Below are 14,390 nucleotides of genomic sequence, written 5' to 3' on the forward strand. Positions count from 1 at the left end.
ACCTAAAAGAACAAAGCACATGCTTAACCTAGTTGACAAAATAAAATAGAGCATGAAACCCATTCTTTCAAAATTTTATTTCTTTTTCTTTTACAAAAATATACATTGATTCAAATACAATACCAATTATAAAAACCAAAGATAATTACATTTTTCAAGATATAGTTACTATAGGTCATAACAAATCTTACAAGTTTATTCAAAATATTTGTTATGAGGCATTTTACTTAAGATTTAGATTTTATATTACTTTCTTAGTGAATGAAATAACAAAGTTAGGTGAGATTAAATATAGAATAAAACTAAAACAAATACCACACCATGCACAAAATCAACACAAGATCCACCTTGAGAAACATAATGTGGGAAAACCCATTCTAAAGCTTAGAACACTGCCTTGCTCTTTTTCTTCTCATATATTAAATGAAAATATAAGGAACGGTGAACCAATTACAGATTTTCCATCGACAATGAGGACTATATAGCCCCTAGAAGTTCTCTTACTTCATATGTTCTACTTCAATATCCCACTCCTTTTCTTTGCTCAATATTGGAACAATAAAACAATATAAAAGTAATATAAATTATTTCCTAATAGCCATTGACGGCTAGGGTCATAATTTTTCACACATAAAATCCTAATGAGCGTTATTTTTGGAAATTTTAGAATATTATTGAAATACCATACATGAGTATCTCTATATCTCTGAGTAATGGGGGTTGATGTGGTATTCACTTGATACCATGACATCCAACATGATAGGTCAACTTATGGGAGGCACAACTTCCTCGTATAAACTTTAATTGAAGTGATATTTTTGTTGTTCGAAATATATTAATGCTTATAATAATTAAGAGGTTGTGAAACTTGACCCCAAAAATATCAATGTTGTTATTGCTTCAAATAGGTTCAAACATTTTATGCATCTTAAATCACCAAAACGAGTATTTCACCTAAAATGAACCCTACAAGTACTCATATCGTTTTTTTTTTCCACCTATACACAACTATTTGAATGCTAAAGTATATAGAAGCATACATACTCTACCCCCAATTGGATTTGAACTTGTGACCGCTTGGGAGGAAATACATGCTATTAACGAGTAAGCCCATTCAAATTCTATTTCAAATAAAAACTAAAATTCCTTCACACTTATATGAACTAAAAATAAATCTCTTGAACTTTTAGATCACAAAGAAACGTTAGAGCATTAATTGAAATTGGGCTCTTGCAAATATGTTTTATAAAAATATCAATTATCATAAAGAAATGCATAATTTATATTTCAATTTATTGAATTAAACTTATTTTTATGTATTTTTATAGACCTTTACATGTGTTATTTCCTCGAGGCTTAGAATCCATACATTACATAAAGGAGACAAAACGACAAAAAATACTAACAACATCATATCAAGGAGGAGGATGGGGGGGGGGGGGGGGGGGGAGTATAGGGGGAACAACATAAAAACTAGCACATTCATGCATGTTCGATGATGGATCTATTAGAGGTTGTCCAACTATTCCAAGATCTCATTCTAGCTGAATTGAATGTTGTTCATATATGAAACCAGTTCATTGTAGTCCTCATGTGATCATGAATAATATCCATGTTGGCCTAGATGTCTCTTAGTTTCTCTGCTATAGATTCCAAGGATGCTTGAGCAACTATACAACTTGGAGAATAGTCTGAAGTGTGAGCCACCTCACCTTCACGTTCCATACTTGTCGAATTTCTAGAGGAAGAGCTATGGATGTGGGGTAGATGACCTACACAGAATTGATGTTCGCCCTCATGGTGAGGCCTCCCTCTCTAACGTGGAATTTCCCTTGAACCTAAAGGACTTATAAATGAGATCTTTAAGAAATCCCCAAATCTCCATGCTGAATAGAGGTAGGAACAATGACTAGTAGAACAATGAAATTTTCCTTTCATGAAAATGGTAAATACCACACAAGGAGAGGCTATATAGCAAGTGCAGATAGATTTCCCTAAAAAAAATCAATTACCAAGAATAAATGTGTCACCTAAATGCTAAATTTCTCTCCCCAATTGGTCAAAGAGCCTACCCACAAAGCGTTGGCCCAAAAACAACAATGACTCAAGAAACACACGGGGCTTGAGGGGGAGTGAACAACCACTTGTTCAAGCTACAGACAAGGGTGGACACCAATGATATGCCAAACATGATCAAATATGAAAACCAAGCTTACACAAAAATAGACTAAAATCAAGAGAAATGACTAGAGCGTAAACACATAACACCCGAAGATGCACACCCTAGAGCTCAACGAAATCCCCTTCGAAGTAATCCTAGAATTTACCCATAGAATTATTGATAGACCAACTGGAAAAATATAAAAAATTTAGCAGGGTTACCTTCACGGTGCATAAAGGGAAGTACACCTTGAAACTATAATCCAAGTTGGGTAGAAGGTTCCTAAGTTCCTAGTCAGACGTTGAGCCATGAACTAATTCACCTCTCAGGGCCGTACCTGGGTCCCATAAACTAATTTTAAAATCAAAATTGTTTCATTCTACTATTATTCTACCTAGCACTGTGCTACACCCATTGAGCCAACACCCAAGTGAGCACCCATGGTCACTGTTGCCATCCTTGCTATTCTCCCTCCACCCAAAATTCATCATCCATAATTCCGATAGTGGAATGAATTCCCTTGTGCTTATTAACATGACTGTCATCGCTTCTAGATAATCCTCCCTACAGATGTACCAGAGTATGGAGTCATGCGTTAATGATCACTTGTGTGTTGCGTGGGGGAGGGGGTAATCCCGAGTTCTATCAGTTAACCGTGTCTCCACCATTATCGGGGGATGTATTTCTTTTATCTTAAAATGAATGGATAATTATTATATATATATATATATATATATATATATATATATATATATATATATATATATATATATATATATATATATATATATATATATATATATATATACATACATATCGTTAGGATATTCCGACACATAGGAAATAGTTAAGTATAACTTGGTCTAGTGTATAGTTAGGTAAAATTTGTTTCTTTACTATGTACATTTTGTAACTTACAATCCGACAGTCATGATAAGCTCTATACATGAAGTGATCTGATCGTTTGTTCTCTCATTGGTATTACTGACACTTGATATGTGGCTTAACACCCAATGTCTCCATGATCTCTATTTAACAAGCATGGAGGGTCATTTGTAAGGTGACCATTCATGAGAGAGGCTTATGTAAATTTTCTTTCTTTTACATTAATAAATTTCTTGAAGTGGTCGCCTTGGCTCATGCTGTGGATTGTTTCCCTCTTTGAGGGTTTTAACCACGTCAAGAATACTGGTGTATTGATCTATAATATGTTTGTGAGTGGTGTCCCTTGGTGTTCTATCTGAGGAACATACCCTGTAAATTCCTAAATGGTATCAAAGCTATTTGAGGGTCGCATTTGTTGGTGATCCAAATCTGAAGCGGGTACAACTACATCTGACTATCGTTTCCTAGATCTATTGTTTTTAACCGCTTTCAGGCCAAGAGGAATGCTCTATTGTGTTAGGAATATCTGTTCCAGTGAGGAACCATTTTCGTTTCACGCGAAAAGGTTTTTGGTAGTCCTAGCTACATCATTTTTAAGATCTCGAGGTATACAATCTTTATTTACAATTTTAGTTATTTATCTCTATTATTCTACTTTATTTATCTCTTTGTTTTTATTACTGAATCTATACCTTTCATTTATGTGTATTCTCTTTGCCCTGCGACTCTGTGCGATCTCGAAAAATCAAAAACAAAAAGGAAGGATTTTTCTCATGCATATGCTCTTTTCCGCCACACCGTAGTGTGATCTCAGAAAATCAGATACATTGAGGAAAATATTTAGTTTCTGGTGAAATCTAATTTTAAGTTGTAAGACTTGTTTTTCTTGCATGTTCAATTTGGGTTGTGTGGGTTTTTCTCTGTTTTGTACGAAAAAAGGGGTTTTTCAAGTAAGCATGCACCCCAAAGTTTCAGTGAGTAAAAAAAAAAAAACCCTTCCTGTTTTCCAAAAGTGACTAAAATTTTAAACTAGCTCACTTGGTCCAAAGTTACTTTATGAGAATATAGGTCTTGGGTTCAAGTCTTTTTTTTTGTTTAGTTACTTTTTCAAAAGGTACATGTAGCTTATGTTTTAAAGTTACTTTATGTAAAAGTGTTCTCACCCATTATAAAATGTGAGTCACTTATAATTCTAAAGTCACTTTCTCTTTTATTTAAGTTACAATTTAGTAGGTAGTTCATAAATTACCATTGTAAAAGTGACTTTCACTTATTTATAAAAGTGGGTCACATAAAGTATTATTTTTTTAAAAGTGAGCTAATTAGAGTAAGTTTGGAAAGTGGGGAGATTTTTTTCTAAATATAACATTATCATTCACTTCTAAACATTCACGTACTTCATCGACATCTTCAACAACTATTCTTTAAAAAGTCATAACTCCTTCATCCAGAAGCCGTTTTAAGAGACATTTTTTTTAATCAGCCTAATTTTTCGAGATCTTTCCATTGGAACACTTATTTTCAACATCTACAGCTTTACTTTATATTAAAATGGAAATTCCATGCCAAGTTATTCTTCACAACAACAAGTACTTCCAATGGTTGTCCTACATTGTAGATTTACTTAGAAGTAAAGGTCTTTATAGAATAGTCTCAGGCGAAGAATCTAAATTTAAAGATGAAGATAAGGCAACCAAATGGGAAAAAGAAAGATCAAGCATGTGGGTTGATAGGGATATCTATTTCTCCAGATCTTAGATTCCATACTGTAGAACTTGATACCCTTGATGCAGCAATGAAAGAGCTCAATAAAGTTTTTGGAATTAAAAATAAAATTAGAGCCCATCAACTCAAAAATGAGTTGCTTACATTGGACCCCAATAATTTTTCTTCCATTGAAGATTTTTTGTCCAAGTTCAAGACCCTTAGACTTCTCTTGGAAGATGTTAAGGTTAAGAAAGAAGATGATAGCCTTATCTATTCCATTCTTACTAAGTTAGGACCAACCTACTCTATGTCTTTTTACGCCTTCCATTCTACTAGAGAAGCCTTTATTTCTCAAGGACAAGCCTACAAGTCCCCCTCTTTTAATGCCTTTTATGATTCTTTAATAAGAGAACAAGAAAACTCTTACATCATGGTCTTCTTAATACTGGAAACTCTTCTAAGAAAACCTTAGCAGCCCAACAACAACGAAATTGAAAGAATCCTAAGAAGTAGTATCCTAGAAAGAATGGTCCTAAACTAAACAAGGGTCCTAAGTAATTTCAGTCTCAAAATGAAAAATCACTTTAGCAAAATGATAAGGAAAATAAAAACAAGGGGAAGAACAATGATAGATATTATAAATTTTGTAATCAAGATGGCCACTTAGAATTCAATTTCTTTAAGAAGATGGAAGCCTTTGAAGCAACAATGAAGAAGCATGACATCCATTTGGAGCACTCTTCAACCACAAATTCATCCTCAGGAATAACACTTTCTGCATGTGGTTGTCAAGCTTCTCGGTCTGGTTATGAACTAAATCTATCTTCTTCTTCTCATTCTCATGAGTGGCTCATTGATTCTGGAGCTTCTTATCACATGGCCAAAAGCAAAGCCATGTTTTCTTCTTTAAATGATCGTAACAACAAAAATATATATGTTGGTGATGATAGATATCTTAGTGTTGTAGGGATTGGAACTATTCATCTAAACAATGTTCAATTTAATGATGTATTTTGTGTTCCTACATTATCCTGCAACCTTCTATATGTATATCACATAATTCATTCAGGTGAAGGTAAAATCATTGAATTTTCACCTCATGATGTTGTAATTAAGGACATAAGAGATCCTAGATAGATTTTAGCTACTGGCATTGTTGATGTTTCTACAACGTTGTATATGTTTAACAAATTTGGGTCATAAAATCTTCCCTTGGTATTTATTTCTCATAATGATGAAGTGAGCAAACTTTGGCATGAGCGATTTGGTCACTTAAACTATCACTCCCTTCAAAATCTATCTAAACAAAATATGGTGACAGGTCTTCCTATGGTATCTTGTAGAGATGGTGTTTTTTCTAGATGTGTACTCGAAAAGCATCATTAGGATAGTTTTGAAAAATGTGTCTCTTGGCATGCCTCAGCCCCTTTACAACTTCTACATAGTGAAAAACGTGCCCCTTGGTCCACTTCTAGTTGTTTCATTCTTTGGCTACAAGTATTTCTTAACTTTCATTGATGGTTTCTCTAGACGCACTTGGGTATACTTCTTAAAACTCAAGAGTGAAGTCTTTAACATGTTCTTGGCCTTTAAGGCCTTTATTGAGAATCAATCTAGACATCAAATTCTTAAGTTAAGATCTCATAATGGCAGAGAATATGTTAACAACAAATTCATCAACTTTTGCACTGAGCATGGAATTCAGTTGCAACATACTATTCCATATACTCCACAACAAAATGGTGTAGCTAAAAGGAAGAATCACACCTTAAAGGAAATGGATAATTGTATGCTTCAATCTAAAGGACTTAGTCTTAGTATTTGGGCAGAAGAAATTAACTATGCAAATTACATATTAAATCACACTCCTAATAAGGTTTTAAAGTATATCACTCTAGAAGAAGTATGGAGCTCAATTAAATCAGATGTAAGTCACTTTCATGGTTTTGGAAGTGAAGCATGGGCCCATATTCCAAATGAGAACCATAAAGCCTTAAAACGTATGAGTGAAAAATGTATTTTTGTTGGATATTCTAAAGATGTCAAAGGATATGGACTTCTTCCACCTAAAATCAAAAGTGTTATCATTAGAAGAGATGTATATTTTGTTGAAAATATATCAGCCTAGAGCCTAGTTCGGTGGATGTGCCACCTCTCTCTATCCCTTCTACGTCTAAAAATATTTCTTCTTCAGATGATGACAACAAAGATGACAATCCTCCCCCACCTTCTCGGGATCCTCCTTCAACTACTCAGCTTGCAAAATGAGTCTGTGCTACTCAGGATGCAGCAAGTGCTCTTGCAGGTGATCCTAGAGATCAACATCACACACATTCTCAGTTTGATAGAGCCTCTTATTTATTGGCTCAAGCTTCATCGAATAATTAAGATCCTAACACCTTTGCAGAAGCTTCAGACCATCCAGATTGGGACACTGCTATGAATGAAGAATATCGTTCACTACACACAAATGATACATGGGACATTCTTTCTCTTTCAAAGGGATGGAAATTTGTTAGATGCAAATGGGTTTACAGAACCAAGTTTGGGCCAAATGGAAAAGTTGATAAACATAAAGCTCATCTCGTTGTTAAGGGTTTTTCACAAGTTGAAGGCTTTGAATGTATTGAAACCTTCTCCCCTGTTGCCAAAAATAACTCTATCTGCCTTGTTCTTTCCCTTGCTGCCTGTTTCAAATGGGAAGTCCATCAGATTGATGTTAAATCCACCTTCTTGCATGGGGACTTGTAGGAAGAAATCTATATGGAACAACCTCCTGATTTATACAAACATACTCCTACCTTGTATGTCGGCTTAAGAAATCCCTTTATGGTCTCAAGCAAGCCCCTCAGGCTTGGTATGCCAAAATGAATAGATTTCTTTTAGATACTGTCTTTTCTAGGTGTCACTCTCACAATAATTTCTACACCTAGGAAGTGGGTAAGTCTCTTATCATTCTTGTTCTTTATGTTGATGATCTTATCCTTACTGGTAGTGATCACAACCTTATAAACCATGTGAAGTCTAGCCTTAAGAAGCAGTTTGAAATGACAGACTTAGGACACTTTCATTATTTTCTTGGTATTCAATGTTGAAAATGGCAACAAGAAATGCTAAAAATTGCATTGCTATAAATAGCATTTCAGGATATACTCCAACTCTGTTGGAAATAGCAAAAAATAGAAATGCTAAAAATGGCATTGCTATAAATAGAATTTTGAGATACATTCCAATTTTAGTTAGTCCCTGAACTAAAATTGAGAATTAAAATTCGAATTTGAGCTCAGCAGTTGTTTGTAAAATAATTAATTAATTCATCTTGAGTTAATTAGTTGTAGAAAATCAAACATGAAGTCTATGTGAAGACATGCAACAGTTATCCCTTTGATTGAGGAAGTTATCCCTTAATTAAGGAGATTAGGATGAGTTACACTTTGAGTTGTAATTAGTTAGCTCAGTTAACTGAGATAAGTCCAATTAGATTAGTTCCAACAGTTTTTGGAACTGATTGTGAGTTCAGTTAGTCAATGCATGCATGCATGCAACTAGTGTACTTCAGATAACTGAATATTTTCTCATAAATAACTCATGCATGTCGGTTCAGTCAGAGACCCAGTTGAGATCAGAGGATGGGATAGTGTACTATCAGTTGGAGGAATTTTCCTATATAGGAAACTCATCCATGCAGAAGGAATTATCTCCTTCAAGATTGTGCAGTTATTTTAGAGGTCATTGTTGTGTGTGAGGTAAGAATTCACACAGGTGGCAGCTAGAGGACCAAGGAGAAACTGTGTAAGGAAATAGGAGGCTTGGAGGACTGGAGGAAGGCATATGTTGTGTCTATTCAGTCTATGAGCAGCAATGAGGGATTTTACTGAGAGTTGGATAGCTTGTGAGCTAAAGCTTTGTGTAATCCGAAGATATTTGCACTTGTATGATAATACATAGATCGGGGTTTTCAGCTGAGGCTTTCCCCAGAGTATTATTTTGTGTTCATGTGTGATTGATTTCTCATTCTCTTTTATATGTGTTCTATTTGATCTTGCTCAAAATTGATTAAGCTTCCACATGTTTGTTTGTAGAAGTAGATCAAGTATTTTTCTTTTGTCTATTGCATTATCAGGTGATCTACAGTGGGAAATTCTACATTCATGTCTTGCAATCCAAAGAAGGTATTTCCCTTTTCAAGTCCAAGTATGCCTACGATCTTCTATGACACTTTCACATGGAAGTATGTAAGCCAAGCCCTTCTCCCTTTCAGTCTAGAGCCAAACTTTCAGTCACTTGTACTTCCCCTGAAGTTCATGCTACCTTATACCGTCAGCTTGATGGAGAAATTTTGTATCTGACCCATACCCATTGTGACCTTTCCTTTGTTGTTGGCCTTATTGCTCAGTTTATGCAAAACCCACATGAAAGTCAAAGGAAAGAAGCTAAAATAATAATTCGTTATGTTCGAGATACAGTTCAGTTTGGGATTCATTACAATGTAGAAGCATCTCCTCTATTGCTTGGTTTCACTGATTCTAATCGGGTTGGTGACCCTCATGATGGGAAGTCAACTACAGATTATGTCTTTACTCTTGGTTCTAGACCTTACATGGGATTTCAAGAAAAAAAGTGTCATTTCTCTTTCATTAGCAGAAGTAGAGTATCTTGGCATCGTAGAAGCTAGTAAGGAGCCCCCATTGCTTTGTTAGATCCTGTCAGAGTTTGGTTTTCAGTAGCAGCATTCGTCTACACTTTGGTGTGATAATCAAAGTGTCATTCAACTATGCAAACATCCAGTCCAACATCAGCACAACAAACACATTTAAATACACATTTACTTCATCAGAAAGCTCATTCATGACCATGTTCTTGAGGTGCAATATTGTTCAATCGATGATCAAGTTGCAAACATCTTTACAAAGGCTCTCACAAAGGCGAATGTTACTAAACCTTGATTTATTGTTGGAGTTGTCACTAAGGGGAGATAGGATCTAATGCCTCCTTCCTTCTCCTATTGTGTCATCTTTTTACATCCTTCAATCCTATCCCAATTTGTTCTTAAGGGGTGATGTTAGGATATTCCGACACATAGGAAATAGTTAAGTATAACTTGGTCTAATGTATAGTTAGACAAAGCGTGTTTCTTTACTGTGTACTTTTTGTAACTTGCAATCTGACGATACCCATATGTTCTAGACATGAAGTGATTCGATGGTTCATTCTCTCCTGAGTATTGCCGACACTTGATTTGTGGCTTAACAACCGATTGGTCCATGATCTCTATTTAAAGATAATGGAGGGTCGTTTGTAAGGTGACCGTCCATGAGGGAAGCTTATGTAAATTTTATTTCTTTTACATTAATAAACTTCCTAAAGTGGTCACCTTGGCTCAGGATGTGGATTGTTTCCCTCTTTGAGGGTTTGAACCACATCAAGAATATTGGTGTATTGATATGTGATCCATTTGTGAGCGGTGTCCTTTGGTGTTCTATCTAAGGAACTTACCATGTAAATACCTCTCTATATATAAAAAATTATATCAAAATTATAATTTAATATTATTATTAATATCGTTTTTTATATTATTCAAATTTAAAATATAAATAGATTAAATCCTCAAAATATTTTGTAATTATAAACCCTCAACAAATAAAATTACAATTCCAAATTATGGGTTAAAATCATTTAATTAAAATAATAAAAAAAATCAACATAAAAAACCTTCCTCCTTGAACTTGTTAATGTGTCACTTTATACACTATTTAAAAAATCAATCATGAATTCATATTAGTGAAAAATAATTAAAAATTATAATTTAAAACAAAAATAAAAGGGTGTTACTTAAATCATTAAAAGAATAATTAAAAACAAAATAAAATGGTGGTATTGTGGTCAAACCAACATTTTACCTTTGATTTTACATTTGTCCTTCACCCTTAATTACTTGAAAACTAACCCTCTAATTGGGAGTCTATAATGGTTAATGGTTATGTCCGTAGCTATGGGGAAAACATCCCTAAGACACATGCTCGCATGAATACCAAAAAATAATCTTGTTTTGTGACATATATATTTGTGTGTGTGTGAGAGAGGAGAACACTATAATGTGTGGAATAATAAATGTGGTTATTTATGGCTGTAGGAGTAGCTAAGAGAAGCTTAGGGAATTGTCAAAAAATTCTATGCTTTAGGTTTATTTCCATCTTATGCTTCGAGGTACCTGTATTCTTTTATTCATGTAGCTATTCTCTTGGAAGGGATTTTCATCAAGTAGAATGTGCTTCATAATTTCTCAATAAATCTTTGATTTTCTTAGTTTTTAAATATAATTTAAAGAGTTTTTCTTTAGGTTTTATGCTAATGCATTCTTAAAAAAAATTTCTTCTATGTTAGATCACAACAAAACAGTCATTTTGAATGCATAACCAAAAATTGTCTTCTCCAAGAAACCACAATTTCATATTTGTCCAATGTTTCCAATCCTATGTTTCACAAGATCTATTGGTTTTTTGTTGTTCAACATGGTTATCAATCCTTTGAACCTAAGTGAGCCCTCGCATTGAGATATATGTATCGAACCTTTTCACCCAATTGTAGATCATGCACTTCACTTAGGTTAAATTACATTGGTAAAAGGATCCAAGCTCCATCATAGCTTTGTAAATTAATATTAAGATTTATTTGTTTACCTTCCCTATAGGTAAATGTAGTAGATCTGCAAATGAATCTACAATAGATCTAGATCTAGATAAGGATAGTTTTTTTTATTTAGTGTGATCTTATTTTCTACCTTGACAAAATGGGTGCCAAATATGAATATAATTGCAATGTCTATTCCGTCAGTAGGGCACTTGAGTTCCCACTACTGGATTAGGTAGATCATCGATGGGTTCGGACATGATTCTGACATGATGAAACCACTTTTGGACCATCTAGTAGGATCCTATGACTTTCACCATAAAAGAGAATAATTTACGTTGCACCCATTTCACCCATGCATACAACGAATGAGGATTATGTTTCCATGTTCCCATCAAAATATTCGTGGTGCCCTTTCTTTTCTCTCAATGAGTGAATTGATGTGGGTATATTTATTAAAAAGTGTTATGAGGTAGACGATTGTTGATGATTGAAGAAAATTATTTGCGATCAAATGTGTCCATGTGTTAAGAGAAATTGCATGATCTATGTGTTTCCCATGATTTACCATAAAGAATTTAAGAGGTTCTATTGATTGTTGTTCACATTTCATACATGTGAAGAAGGGGAGAAGTTTCTTCTAAGAGATAGTACAACTACCATTCTACTTAAAAGAGGCAATGCATAATTGAGAAGTCATTCCCATTATTGATAAAGTTAGTGTTTCCTTCATGTGCTTAAGAGCCATGATTGGCACTGAGATGAAATTATAAGACACCCATTGTCATGAAAAATAAAGAGAAATGTTACCCATTGAAGTTGTAACACATTTAGTCTATTGATTTCTACTCAATATAGAAGAGTGTAGTCATTATAGTGGAAGGAGGAGCTACATATATGCATTAAACTACATTGCCACATTTCATCAAGAAACAAGAGATTCACCTTCTTTAAGATTATGTATCATTGTGAGCCATGAGTTATTATTAAGATATAACTATCACCTACATTCATGTTACTGTGAAATGCCACTTGAAAAAAAAAAAAATTAAAAATCAAATTTAAAATTAGGGTCATGGATACATGCAAGCCAATTGGATGAATGCATTCATTCCATTCTAGTTCTATCACTAGAGGAATGTGTGACTTCAAGTTTAATTTCAACTCTCCACTACTTAATCAATCATCTTAGTGCACAATTGTCAGTAGTGATCAGTCCCATGGAATACAACTGGTTGTAGCCTTAGTTCAGCCTTTGTGTGGACTTCAAAATTTCATTTTTATTGTAAATGATTTTTCTTGTGTTGGTATTCTATTTTCAACATGAAATGGATGACTCATTTTAACAATAAAAATATATACTATCCACTGAAATTCTGGAAATATCAATATAAAATCTTGCACAAAGGCTTGGGGGTAGGAGATGAAAGTTGCCATTTAAAACCCAATTATGAGACCTATGCAATGTAGATTTAATGACAAGTGGTATGAGGTAGACCACAGTTGATGATCGAAATAAAATTCTAGTGATCAAAGGCATCCATGTGTTTAGATAAGTTGTATGATATATGTGTTTCCCGTGGTTTAACATAAAGAGTTTAAGACGTTTCGTTCACTATTGTTCACATTTCATACATGTGAAGAAGCGGAGAAGCTATTTCCAAGAGACAATACAACTATCTCTATAATTAAAATAGGCAATGCATTGTTGATAAGTCATCCCCATTGTTGAGAAATTTAATGTTTCCTTCATGTGCTTAAGATCCATGATTAGAACTGACATGACATGCTAGGACACCCATTCTAATGAACAATAAATAGAAATGTTTACTCGTTGAAGATGTCACACATTTAGTCTATTGATTTCTACTCAATATAAAAGAGTGTAGTCATTTGTTAATTTTTGGGTATGTTCTATGCTAGAGAAATTTATTTAAATTTTCACAGTTAGCAATCACATCAGCATTAAGATAAAATGCAGATAGAACATAATATAAAACGCAGAAGACAAGCCAAGACAAGAGGACACAAGATATGGCGCGAGCTAGGGACAAACCCCACAATGTGTGGGGAAACCCTTTGATCAAATCTTCTTTTATCTTCAAAGTTCAGCAGAGAAAGAGAGAGAGAGAGAGAGTATTTACAACAGAAGTCAACACTTTGACTTATCTAGATCTAGCATAGATCATTTTGAATAATGATGAGATCAGTTGAAGACGTTCTGCTTCAACTGATTCTCAAGGTGATTCCTTCACCTATCATTGTGCTGCATTTCATCCATTTGCTGCACCTTACTGTGTAGCACCATCTTGCTGCATCATCATGACCATGTTGCTCATGATCTCATACATCATGCTGCCCATACATCATGCTGTCCATAATCTGCATCATGCTGACCATGATGCAGCATCCTCCATCATCATGCAGCCCTGTGTTGTACTTCATCATTGATATCTTCAGTACTATTGTTATCATCATTGTTGCACCATGACAGTCCCTTTAAAATTATCCCAGAGGTGATCTTTATATCGAGATCATGATTTCACAAAAACTAGATCATGACTTTGTCACTGAGCATCACAGCTTCTCATTGACTGCGTTAATATGCTGACTGTCTATATGACAACATTTCATACATCGTGTTCCTTACTTTGCTGCCTTGACTGTGTTCATTTATGTGCTACCTTAACTTGTATACATCTGCATTCCATACATCATCAATATGACAACGTCCCATAATGAATATGACTTGTATATATATCAGCGTTCCATTCTGAAGCGTATATATATATATATATATATATATATATATATATATATATATATATATATATTATATATATATATATATATATATATATATATATCATATATTTATTATATATATATATATATATATATATATATATATATTCACGGAGTTTCTTTTGTTGTGTATCCACAAACATTCATGAAGTTGTTGCGTATCTACCTGCATGTATTACAGTGCGTATTCCAGATTATATGT

The sequence above is a fragment of the Pinus tabuliformis genome, chromosome 6 (genome assembly GCF_031772625.1).
Source record: "Pinus tabuliformis cultivar Carrire ecotype Pingquan chromosome 6, CPIR1, whole genome shotgun sequence".
Lineage (NCBI taxonomy): Eukaryota > Viridiplantae > Streptophyta > Pinopsida > Pinales > Pinaceae > Pinus > Pinus tabuliformis.